At 42.5% G+C, this 13147-nt stretch overlaps 1 long non-coding RNA gene across 3 annotated transcripts in view; it reads right to left on the bottom strand.

Annotated features, from left to right (window-relative positions):
* Positions 1 to 12279, bottom strand: part of LOC102381271 — a 26008-nt gene extending 13729 nt beyond the window's left edge. The window contains exons 1-2 of one of the 3 annotated variants that reach the window (XR_322879.2): positions 12070 to 12279; positions 9090 to 9194 (exon numbers count right to left, since the gene is read on the bottom strand). This is a non-coding gene — a long non-coding RNA (uncharacterized LOC102381271). Of the gene's footprint in view, positions 1 to 9089; positions 9195 to 10957; positions 11042 to 12069 lie in introns of those variants that run through there. The other 2 variants (XR_322880.2, XR_322881.1) reach the window with 2 other exon arrangements.
* Positions 12280 to 13147: the final 868 nt, after the last annotated feature.

The raw sequence follows: 13147 nt of genomic DNA, 5'->3' as shown, positions 1-13147 counted from the left end.
GACGTGGACTGGCTTGGCTCCAAGGGGAAAAAGACTTGGGTGGAAGACTGGCTGCCAATGGGTTAGGTACTCTGCTGCATACCAGCCTATTTGGGTTTCTGCCACTGAACACATCACAAGAAGTATAAGATAACCTGGATTACTTCCTACTATCTGGTTTTGAATGGACAGATAAATACTGGAAAAAATAAAAGTTGGAGGCTTCCTTTCCCTAGATGTATATTAACCTATAAATACATAAATATTTTTGTTCAGCATCAGTAGGAAATTTCATCTGATACTGTGCTAACCAGCTGCAGAAGGGATAGAAAACTTGTTCAGCAAAGAACAAGTATGACTCTGGTATGATTCCTTGTTCTCTAGTTAAAGAAAAATGTGAGTTAATTAGCAATTCCATCAGACACTGCTCAGTGATTGGAACTTAGTTTCACAGGGTCTCACTCGACAAGTCTTTCTATTTAATCTGCTGTATTTAAATTGTCTCTGGAATAAATCTCAATACAATTTTCATTTCTGAAATCAATGGTTGTTTGCAATTTTATTCAAATATTAAAAAATAAAACCCTGAAACATCTTGGTTTCAGTTGTCATCCAGGTGGCTAAAAATGCAGAGTGCTATGAAATTTAGGCATTAAATAATTTTATTGGTATCATCCAGTATAGATACAGATATAGATATAGATGTGTGTGTCTGTGTTCTTAATATCACCTGCCCATCATAAGGCTTCCCTAATGTATTTACTTTAGAGTCCTGCAAGTAGGAGGGGAGTTAATCTTAACAGAAAGTTACATTGCTTTGCATTAGAAACTACCCACATACAAAGCTATCAACCTTCCAAGGGATACAATATATGACAAAAAGCCCAAGCTGGAGGATAAAAAAAATAAGCAATGCAGAACACTTAATGGGCATCTGGGATAATTCCTGTATGCTGAGGTTGTATGACCTCAGGTTCAGGATCTTTTTTTCAACAAAAAAAAGAGGGGAGGGGCATCACCCTGGGTTCCCCAAGTCAAATGTAAGGAACCTTTAGACTAAATGCAATAAAACCCTTACAAGGCAGAGCATTGGAGAAATGTACTTGTACGTGGTGACCTTTTCATGTGATACCAAAGAATTCTTGAAGATGGGTAGCTCTGATTAAAAAAAACAAAACAAAACAGTGGATGCAGTGAAGAAAGAGAATTTCACTCTGGGAGGGCTGATGCTTAAGGGTGTGTAGATGTAATCGGGGGCCTAAATTGAAGTGGCGTGTTTTAAAAAACACCACTTCAATTTAGGGCTGATTAAGCCCCCATGTCATGCCCACACCCAGCTGACTTACCTGCCTCTCTGGCGGGGAGGAGAGGATGAGCTGCTGGCGGGGGGGGCAGTCCATGGGCTGTGGGGAGGCTGGTGCTTCCCTCCACGGCAGCTGCAGCCATCCCCCCTCCCCCCCCGCCAGGTGGTACTCGCCTGCAGGCACCTGGCTTGGGCAGTCCCAGGAGGCACCACAGCCGTGGAGGGAAGCATCGGGCCCCTGTACAGCTCAGGCAGGCAGGAAGGCTCCAGGGGGAGGTGGGGAGGGAAGATCAGGCTCATTGCTTTCCTTGGGCAGAGCTGCTTTCCTGGGCTGGTGTCAGGCTGCCTGCGGGGCTTCCTGCAGAGCCATAGAGCTACATGGAGCCTGATGATTCGCTACATGGCTGTAGGGGCAGCAAACTAGGACTTCTCAAAGGAGTTTTAGTTGGCTGCGCCCCAAGTCATTTAAGGCACATTATGACACCAAATTTCTTACAGCAGCTGGAATTAATGAGCGATACACCACCGAGGTGTGCAAACACTGACACCATTAAAGTGGTACAAAAGCATTCAGCCCACTTTAAAGTGTCCTGTACACACGCCTCTCATTTGGTCTACACCTGGCCTACATTATTTGTTTAAATACCAACATATTCATAGTTTTCACCTGTTTATGAGAGAATAGGAAAAAGATTAAAATAAACATTTTGTTTTAAGGATCAGAGATAAAACTCCCAGAAACCATCAAAAATATTGTAAAACCTAAAAACTGTATCATCCTTTCCTATTCAGTATCCTAGCATGTGAACATATTTGTTTTTTTTCATGCTGTCCACTCTTATTCGAATACATTTAAAATTTTAATAGCTCTCTCAATTTGCAGATGTTAAGGTTTCATCTGGTATGATAAGGATCTGCTTACATTGCTAACAGAGCCATCAAGGATGAAATCTTGAGCCATATTCTGTATACCTTATTTATGTGATTTGTTTCAATGCAGTCACATGAGCAAGAATCATTGCCTTGTATATTATTTGTGGGCATTATATTAATGGTCTTTTTATCCAGGTTTTTCTGCATCTCCAAATACATACCTTCTGATCTGTGGTCACTGTTTTAAATTGAAAGAAAGAATGTAAAGAATACTATCAACACTAGCAATCATAAAAGTTACATAAAAGCCATTTTCAGACATCTAAGGGCCTTGTTATGTGGTAATTTTGGGGAGTTCCTGGAGCTCTTAATACCTAGTTTGTCTTCATATTAAGAACTGAAACTAGTTTTCAGCACTCATTAAGTGGATCAGAGTTTCACCGCTTCAGGGTGGGATTATTTGTGTTACCCAGTTTTTATTACACTAAGGTATAGCTGCTCTAGGCTACACATTAGTGTAAGCACTCTACCCACCCCTGCCTCCCCAGATCAGGCCCAATGATTGCCCCCACCCCTTGCCCTACCCAGCAGTCCAGATCCCCACTCACTGCACCCCCGCCCCATGCTTACTTGTAGCGAAACATGCTCTCTCTCCTAGAGGAGCAGTCAGGGAAATGTTAATCTGCCTGCCTACTCCCTACTGCCACTAGTGCTGTTCTCCAGGCCAAGCTCAGCCTGGAGAAAAGCAGCAGCCTGGAGCAAGTAGCAGCAGCAGGGGCTGGGCAGGCAGGTTAACCCTGCCCTTCCTGATCTCCCAGGACATACAGCATGGGCCGCCACAAATAATCTGGGAGGGAGGGACGCCAGGGTTGGGGGGGGAGGGGCTAGGATGAACCCCTAGGGGTTGTGGGGCAGGGAGAAGGGGGAAAGAAGGAAGCCCAGAATGGAAGGGGGAAGGGGATTCTTATCCTTCTGTCCTCTAGGACCCTGCTGGCCTGAAGTGTGACTGCTCCAAACTGGAGCCAGCACTAACACCGATCAACATTTGTGCGGGTCACAGTGTAAGGTGTAATAAGGCCCTATGTCTTATTGTGTCAAACACAGCAGGAAAAAGGCAAGACATTAGGAGTTTTTAATGAGGTCACAGCTTTAGTATGCACCTCTTTCAATACTGGTATCCTTCCTTCCACATTATCAGGGGTACACTTCCCTCAGATCCTCATACATTTATACATACACATGCACATGATCCACTGCACCTGATGCCTAGAAAATGGTATTTAGAGGTTTGCTTTTGGGAATTGGCTTGTAGGTAACATAAATATTGCATTAGAACAATGGGAATAGCAAGGGTTAGTTGATTTCTAAAAGTCTTTTTGTGACAAAGTTTCCTTCAAGGACCACTGCATCTGAAGCCAACAGACACACAGGTTGGGAAACCGAAGACATGTACCACATTGTTCCATAGCAAAGATTACAATACCCAACTGCAGAGCCCTTGGGATTTCCAGTTTTGCTGAACAGACCGAATTAGGAGGCCCAGTAAATAACCAAATTAAGATGTGTGCATGTGATGGGTTTGTGAAACAAAGGAATATGCTGACAGGACAAAACGTGGACAGAATGACGACCATAGGGAGACCAATCAATCATGAAGAGCTGAAAACTCATCAGAAGGGACAAAGGATACAAAAGGAGTGATTTCAGAACAGCAAAGGGTCCCTGAAAGGGGAACCTCAGGCCACCATGGACAGTGGACACACCACTAGCCCCATCTCACCTACCCCACTGGGGCAGGTGGGCCTTGGCCCTTGACTTCCAGGCTGCTGACATGTGAGATTCAAAAAAGACCCTCAGGGTGAAGCTTGCATACTGGCCAGATGTACCTTCCCTCTGTGACAGCTCTAGGACTGGTTGATACAAAATTGTTTGCATTGTTGTTATCTGCTATCACTGTGTATCAATAACATTTGCCTATTATTGAAGGAGAGGCCATGGTCAGTCTAAGGGTTTCAGTCCACTCAAAACAAGGTATTTGGGTCATAAATCCAGTGCCAACAGTACCCAGCACCTTTGTAGTTATCCTGCTCCTCTTCCTTTGTATGGTAATTAAGAAAAGGAGATATTGTCTTCATATTGTCCATTAGCAGACATAAAATAATAGGAGTCCAAACTTACTCCCCTGCTTCTTTAGGAGATGCTTCTAATCTGCTTCCTACCTGAGTTTATCAGGAAAAAGACACCCTAGTGAACAACTGACATAACTGTGCATCTGCCAGGTTATGACATATGAATGTCATCCTCAGAAGATTGAGGGGGGGGGGGGAAAAGAGTGAGGGGAATTCAAAAACAGCCTTCAAATAACTGACTTGTAGTTACAGAGAGGATGGAAGTGAGCGTTTTTGTGACCATAAGGGACAGGACTAGGAGCAATGGCTTCAAGCTGTAGCAGAGGAATTTCAGGTTGGCGATTAGCAGAAACTTTCTGACTGTGTGTGTGGTTAAGCATTGGAACAGGCTACCTAGAGAAGCAGTGGAATCTCCATCTCTGGAAATTTTCAAGAGCAGTTTGTACAGACACTTGACTAGGATGAATTAGGTAGGGATGATCCTGCCTTGACCAGGGAACTGAATTAGATGACCTTGACAGGTCCCTTACAGCCCTACTTTCTTATAATCCTATGATAGCCAGACAGACCATCTCTTCTTTTCCTTGAAATTACCTTCTTCTTTCTCCTATAAGAAGAATGACATCAGCTTTAAGCTTGATGTTGCAAGTCTCACTAGCGCATTACATTTGAACATCTCAGTTGATGTATATACATGCCTGCCAAAAGGTATGCAAAGGTTGTCAGGTGCTTGAATGGCTCATCTGGGTCAATATGCCAAAACTCATTCTAAAGATCACATTTTTGCCCCAGATAAATCAGGTAAAAAGTTCTCAATCACTGATAATGGGAAGTGACTTTTTTTGAAAGCTCTGTTAAGTGGTTTTAGATCAACGCAGAAGGATCAGTGCAGTGCCTGAAGGTTTTCCCATAACTGCTAGGTTGCTGATCTACTCTGTGATAGTCTCAAAAGATATAACGGTGCCTCCCCATTGCAGGCTTAGCAGTTCCTGCTATGTTTTGGTAGCATCATGGTATTCTATTTCCAGCTGCAGCTTGCACTCTTAATGCCCATTTCCTAGCAATATTTCTTCATTTTCTATTAGAATGCTGGGATATCACTCTCCTCTTTCATACTGAGGTGTGTACTCTATGTTTTGTACTGTGATCAGATCCAAAGTCTGAATTACTCTGCTGCCTGGCAATGGATGGAACTTTTTTGTGTCAGTTACTATCCTCTCCATGCCATAATAACTCCTGATTTGTTTTGTGGGTTTCTTATTGACAGTTTGCATTTGTCCACTGTCTTCAAAATGGTTTTATTCTATATCATAAGTACTTGGTCACATTTCTCCACTCTAATATTGCTGCTTATCTGAGTTGCTAGGATCTCATCATAGCAAGCTCCATAATCCAGCTGAAAGAAAATTGGTCATTGATCCAATCACTTCATGTACTGTTGGGGCTTTTTTGTTTGTTTTTTGTTTGTTTGCTTCTGGGGAAGTTGTGGCATTGGGACATAAAGCAACTTTGTTTCCCACATTCCTTGCACCATTACCCATTGACTGGACTTTTCCTCCCTCCACTCCTCTTTATGTTGTGGTCTAGAGTCCTGAATTCTCTGCTCATTTGTTTCTTTCCTCTTTTCTAGTTTTTTAAGCTTATGTACTTGTTTTATACTAGGAGCTACTATCCTTTCTAGAGGCTAAGCCTGATAAACCTGCAACAGGGAAGCATTGTTTAAATATTTTCTGCGGACAGTTCAATGTCCCTTGTTATATAATGGCTTGGAGAGCCTTGGTTATTTGGTAGCCCATAGGGTACTGGGGGTTTAAGGCTCTTTGTGCTCCCAGTGTTTCCAGGGCAGATTTCTATTTCCCTTAAATCCAGGTTTTCAATTTCTGGGTGAATGCCCTAACTACTAAAGTACTGGAGCTAAAACATGGGAGAGGCCACTTGCTATCGAGCCATTTTCCATCCAGGTGTATCACCATTCACTGATCTCGTCCTGTCCATACAGCCTGTCATCTTTCATAGAAGGAAATCAAGTTGGCCAGACACAAGTTGTCTTTGATGCACTGCTGTCCTTGCATTTTCTTAAATGCAAGACACAGCTTCAAAAGAAGCAGTGGAGAGAGGGCCAGATAATACCTAGCCCATGGCGTGGTGGTTCAAGGGAAATAGAATTGCTCCTCCACTATCCACAACTCTGGTTCAGTCAGGTAAGTGCACTGCTCCAAAATTAAAGCCTCCTGAGGCTTTCAGATTCCTTGGCTGTCATCCAGTTGCACTACCTCAGATGTACAAACCCAGGGTTTTCCTTTTCACACATAATTTTGAGATTGCTGATTTTTATTTTTCAAAATATCAATAAATTTTGAAATACTAAAATTACTTGAAAATTGAATTGCACTTCTTTTGAACAACTCTACTTGGATAAACACATAGAGACATCTCTGAATTCTAGAAAGAGCAGTCATGCAAAGCCCTCTGAGACCAAGAGCTAGAGAGACACTTCTCAGGGTTCATCTACATGAGGTGTTTTACTGCACAGTAGAGCAGTTTACTGTGCAGTAAGCATGCACATGTGCACCTGTTTCCTGTGCAGTCAACTACTCTACTCACAAGTAAATTTTCTACTTGAAAATGCAAATAGTAAACTTATTTGTAAGTAGTTATTGCACAGTAGTGCATGTGTAGACACCAACCATGTGTAGACACCTGCCACTAGGGGGCCAGCCTCAGGCTAGCCCCTAGGCTCTGAGGCTATGAGCCTCTCCTGCCACAGGACTGGGCAAGCTCCCTGGCAGCCCCAGCCCCAAGCCCTTAAAAGCCTGCAGGCACTGGGAGCCCTGGAGCATGTGCAGGCAGCCTGTGGCCACACTTGGCCGCTATGCCCCTGCACAGACTGCAAACCAGCTGTGCCAGCCTGCCTGCACCCTGTGTCCACTTCCTGGCACCATAGTGTCACATGGCTGCCAGGGCTGTGCCATCCAGCCCTGCAGGCTGTAGTAAGCTCCTGCCAGCATCCAGGCCTAGCTGCCTGCCCTAACCATGCAGGTGCTGCATGGGTACCTCACCACATGGCTTCTAGTCCCATGCTCTGCCCCTGTACTGGATACTGCAGACAGCTACGCAGGCCCAGCAACACCAGGACAACCGCATGAAGGCCCAGAGAGCCATCATGGAAGCCATGATGGTGTCCTTGCCAATGCCACATGCTACCTCCCGGGGCCCCAGCTGGTCACAGGAAGAGACTGGGGACCTCATGGCACTGTGGGGCAAGGCTGAGGTGCAGAGAAGGTTGCACAGGGTGGTCACTTCAATGTGTGTGTTTATGAGGGGCTGTCAGGCCAAACGCAGAAGCACAGGCACAACCAGTCATCATGGCAGTACCACATAAAGGTCAAGCCCTTGTGGGCAGAGTGGGTCACCATCACATATCACAACCATTGGGCGCAAGTCCACACCCTTCATGCAGCAACTGGATGCCATCCCCATGCCCCAGAGCTCAGGCCACAGCCATGCTGTGTATTGCAGTACAGGCAGCTTGCCCAAGCCCCAGCTATGGCCTGGCAACTCTGGTGACATGTCACTGGAGGAGGGCCACTTGGGCCAGCAGCAGCTGCCTACCAAGCTCCTTGCCCCTAGTGTCCTCCAGCAGCTCAGGGAGCCCAGGCCAGTGCCTGCCCCACCAGTTCTGCAACCTCAGCCCCAGTCACAAGGCCTTGCTGGCCATATCACCACCAACCGCCAGCAGCTCCAGCTCCTTCTAGATTTGAACTACCTAACTGGATGCTGCCCCTGCATGGCAGGTGCCCCTGCATGCATGGGTGCCCATGGATACCATGGCCCCTGCCACTTACCATACCCTGAGGCCCCTTCTCTCCAGGGCAGGGGGCGGGGCAACCCTGTGTATGTCTAAATACTATAAATCCAGTGCCCTGTAGATATATTAGATTTGAACTACCTAGCTCAGGCACTGGATGTAACATATTCACCCTAGTGCAGCATTCTTCTGGAGCTAGTTAGCTTTGCTAGGATTCAAGCTATTTTAGTCTTGGCAGAGTGTTGTGCTTTCATAATTATACTGCTTCTTTTACCCAAGCTAGCTTTGATGTCTTACAAGGCATTGGACCGTGCCATGTACACATAGAATCATAGAAAGTGCTACCAATATACAGTAGTATGCTACCAATATAGGACATACACATCAATTAGATCCATTTTACAAGCCTATGGTTGCTTCTGACTATGCAGCACTAAGATGCATCTGACTATGCAGCACTAAGAAAAGGAGTCATGGAAATAAACCTTTATACATCCTGTAAGTTTACATACAAATCACTATTTTATATCAGTAATATCTATATTTTAGAACACTGAATACTTTCAGTCTTTAAAGAGACTAAGAAAGAATAAATAAAAGATATTCTAAATGAACAATATTTCTACACAAGAAAACTAGAGAGAGAGAGAGAGAGAGAGAGAGAAGAAAAACAACAGGAGGTCAATAAGGACATTGTGAAATTTCATCCCATACTTATTACTTATACATTGTATTTGTCCATCTCATATATTACTATGAGAAAGTCAGAGATAAGAAAATAGCTTATAATCAGAGTGCAAATGATTGCCATCTACTCCTAGGGTCTGAACAAAATAACTAAAATGATACAGGAGAAATTGCATAGAGCATTAAGGGCTGACCTATTGTTATTGTCGTTAATATAATATAAAATGAAAGCCTGACCAATGTAGGCAGGAATTGGTGACTTTTGAAAGTAATGTTAATGTCCTAGTAAAATGGAAATCAAGCTACTTACTTCTTTGTCAGTTTTAAAGAGGAGGTGAACCCAAAGGATTTCAGGTTAAACAGCTCAGTGAGCTTGAATCCAGGCATGGTCCTAGGAGATACGTCCTCTTCTCAGCTGGAAGCAAAACATAAGAATATCAGAATTATAAATTGTGTCATTTACAAATGTAACTGATTCATAAAAGATGATTCTGTGTGTGTGTGTGTGTGTGTGTGTGTGTGTGTGTGTGTGTGTGTGTGTGTGTGTGAGTGAAGGTAAAAGGAGCTGCTATATGTTTTAACCATTTTTCATTTGCTATTCAGCATAGTATTGTAAGGCACTTTCTCAGAATTTTTTCAGAGACCTCCCTGCATATCCTTGTGTTTCCTCTAATGGTTGTATTCAATATTGTAAAAAGTAGTGAGTATGGAGTATAAAAATTCCTTTTCTGGCTATGAATAATATGCCTAGTCTACCTTAGGTACATCAACAAAATCTTGCTAACATGCACACATGGGAAGGAATCTCTAGAGAAACTTCACCAGGACTTTAACAACTTCCACCCTCTATCAGACTAACTCTGGAATATTCCACATAGCAGATTAATTTTCTAGGACAGTACAGTAAAGATTTGCAGTGGCCATATCCCCACCACATTGTATCAGAAACCAACCAACCACCATAGCTACTTTCACACTATTAGCTTTCACCATAAGCATACCAATAGATCCACTGCCTACAGTTAAACTCTATGTTACAACCATATCTGCTATGTTCCCACTGACCGAGATCAACACCTTAAGGATCTGGGGTGTATGTAGTAGCTGTGTTGGTCTGAGACAAAAAGAATGCAAAAATCAAGAACTCTTGGTTCCAGAATGACACCTTTTATTAAACCAAATGAGAAATTGCGCACACACAAAAAAAGCAAAAAAGCATATCCCAGATGCCCATTAAGTGTTCTGCATTGCTTATTTTTTTTATTCCTACAGTTACAAAACAATCCAAAACCTGCAACTACTTAAATAAGCAAAGCCAGACTCCGACCTCATTGACCCACTAAAATACCAACACTATGGTAAGGACGATAAGATCACTACTTTCTCCCCTCTTTTCCCATTTAAATTATTCACTCTACTGTATACACATGCTCTATGATGTCCTTTCACAGAATCTGATGATGTGAACTAAAGTTCAGAAAAAAATCTTCTCTCTCTCTCTCTATATATATATCTTATTTAATCTACAAAGTGCATACTTACCTTGCCTTCTGTATGGACCATAGGTATAAAAGCATTTGCTGTCAACAGCTCTGTTGCTTATTGCCATACACTTAGGTTTTTTGGTGTACTAGCTAATTTTTTAGAAAGTTCATAGAGTTACCCCATTAAAGGTATCGCCTAAAGCTTACCACATGGTATGTTGTCACTGCTATACTTGTTCCAAAGCTTCATGAATCTGGGACTGAAAAAAAACTTGTGAAACTGGATCCTGGAAAGAGGCAGCGAACTGGGGTGTCTGATCAGAGATAATGTAATAATCCCTATCCTCAGTCTACTGGTGCTATTGTGACTAGCCTTCATGTGATATTGATACAGATTAATAAGTACAAAACTTTTCCAACACCTAATGTAACATGACTATTTTTACTGCTGTTTTAAATTGTTATTGGAAGCATTACCTTTGTAAGAACCTCAAGATCAACTTGTTATATTGGAAACTTTTTGGTAGTTATAGTGAAATTTGTTTATTCCAATTCTTTAAATTTACAGCTCTAGCTTTTAGCAGATTTGAATAGCTTAAAACTGGCATGAACAACAGATAGATACATTTATTAGGTAGGCAGGCACAACCTCTAATATAACTTTTGATAACAGTCAATTAAATTAGTGCTTTACCTTGCTATCCTTCAGCTCTTTCCAGCATACAAATCTTGCCCTCAGTGGTACTGATTTACCAATTAAGGAACAGGAAACATATGCTCCAAATCACACTTCATTTTACTGGAAATGTTTGAACACTGACAGCAAATACTAATGTATCTACAAATGTGTGCATATGCCTTCTCAAATCTCACAGGACATTAATTACCAGTGCTTCGATCTATTTAAGAGATAAACAGACATTGAATTATCAATGGATTTGAACCATCTGTGAACTATTTTGCTTAAAGTGTCCAAACTTTTGAATCAGGTGTGGAATTGCATAAAATACACTACCTAAAGTTGCCTTGCCTTTTGGATAGGAGTTTTGTGGTTGAAAGCACACATTTTACAAGCACACAGATTTTATGAAGAAAGGAGCAAATCAACTTCACCCCACAGAGAATCCAACTGAGAATAAACAATACATAATCCATGGCAGCAACCCATGGTACCTTCTCTAGCCCTACCCGAAACAAGCTCTCTGCATTGTAGCACTTAGTTTTGGTTGGTCACAGAAGGGACTAGTCTAATGCTAGATAAATCTACTTACAGCAGCCTTAGGAAGAGGATTTGTGACTTTACATGCATACAAGCCTCAGCTCCACAACAAGACAAAACAAAAGAAAACCCAACATTGTCCACCGCACTTGGGATCTGGTTTCATAGACATTAGGGCTGGAAGGGACCTCAGAAGATCATCGAGTCCAGTTTAAATCCAGACTCCAAAGATAACAGTTTACAGTTGAAAAGGTATTTGAAATAGGTGTAAATATGCAGTCAACAGTGATCATAAAAAGGGTCTATATGTATATTATACATTAATTTATGTTTTTCAAAAGTTTCTGTATATAAATATACATATATCTATGTATAGTATACATAATAATTTGACAGTATTTTTATTATGACAAATCATTCAGTAATTAGGCATAAAAATGCCATCTGAAACTGAATTTGAATTTAGGGCTAAATCCAGATTGGCAAATTAGAAGCCTAAGTGGAACTCAGGGAGAATTTAGGTATCCCCATCAGAAAGAAACAATCCAGAATAACCCAAACTAGTGGCCACAAAATATCATACACACCTAAACTGTCATCTGAGAAGATCTTTAGTCACTTACACAGAGACTTGATGCATGTGTAGAAGCATCCCAGAATGAGCAGGTAGGCAAATAATTCCCACCTAACTCCCATTGCAAGCTATAAGATGCAACAGGGCCTAACTACTCAGAGGAGCCCTTAAGCAGAGTGACCATATGTCCAGGATTGGATGGGATAGTCCAGGATTTCAAAGGCCAATCCCAGCCAGCCAGTGAAAATTAAAACAAGCATCCTGGGCATGAGCTATGAAATAAGAAGCCACAGAGAACAGCAAAATTGCCCTAACTGCCCTGATTGGTTAGCTTGATTAATGGAATGACCATTTAAAAGGGGATTATAAACACCTGTGAAGTAAAAAGCAATGGGTCATTAATGGGCCATTGACTCCTTATCTGCCTGAAGAGTGGTGTAGGGCACCACTGTCCCTGTCCTTCCCTCCCCTCCAGCCCAAGGGGAGCAGGGGGGATAGTGTTCCAGATTTCACATTGTCCCGTATGGTTACTCTAACCTTAAGGTGAACAAGCAAGAGGCTATTCTGTAACTTATTATTAAAGCTGGATTGGAGGAAGAGGGGAGAGGAGTCCTGAGTTCTAGCCCTTGCTGCTATAGTTCTTTCTTTTTTTTTTTTTTTTTAAACCAGTGACAATCTAATATAAAATGCATAAACCATGCAAGTAGCAGAACTGAAACCCTTCCTGCAAAGCCTGGCTCCCTTTTGTTTGCCTACTTTGTGGTGCCATGGATCATGCACTTCTTCCTTTCCAGTAGTTGAGGTTTAACAGGTCAGTTGGGATGGGGTACCTATTCTGCTTTGCATTGTGTAAGCTTATCCTATGTGCCCTAGTGGATACTCTGTTGTTGCATCTGGAATTGTGGCTAGAACATTGCTCTGTGGATCAGGAGATACAGGTGCCAACAGGAGCCTGGGTCTTCTACTCCTTAACTGCCCTAACCATTAAGCTATTCATTTAAAAGGTAGGAGGGTTGCTGACTCTTTTATCTAACACCTATTAGTTACATTGGGGGGGGAGGGTTGGGTTTTTTTGGGTTTTTTTGCGGGGG

Source organism: Alligator sinensis, unplaced genomic scaffold, assembly GCF_000455745.1.
Source record: "Alligator sinensis unplaced genomic scaffold, ASM45574v1 scaffold150_1, whole genome shotgun sequence".
Lineage (NCBI taxonomy): Eukaryota > Metazoa > Chordata > Crocodylia > Alligatoridae > Alligator > Alligator sinensis.
The sequence above is the reverse complement of the archived record's forward strand: the minus strand, read 5'-3'. Positions and strand labels throughout refer to the sequence as shown.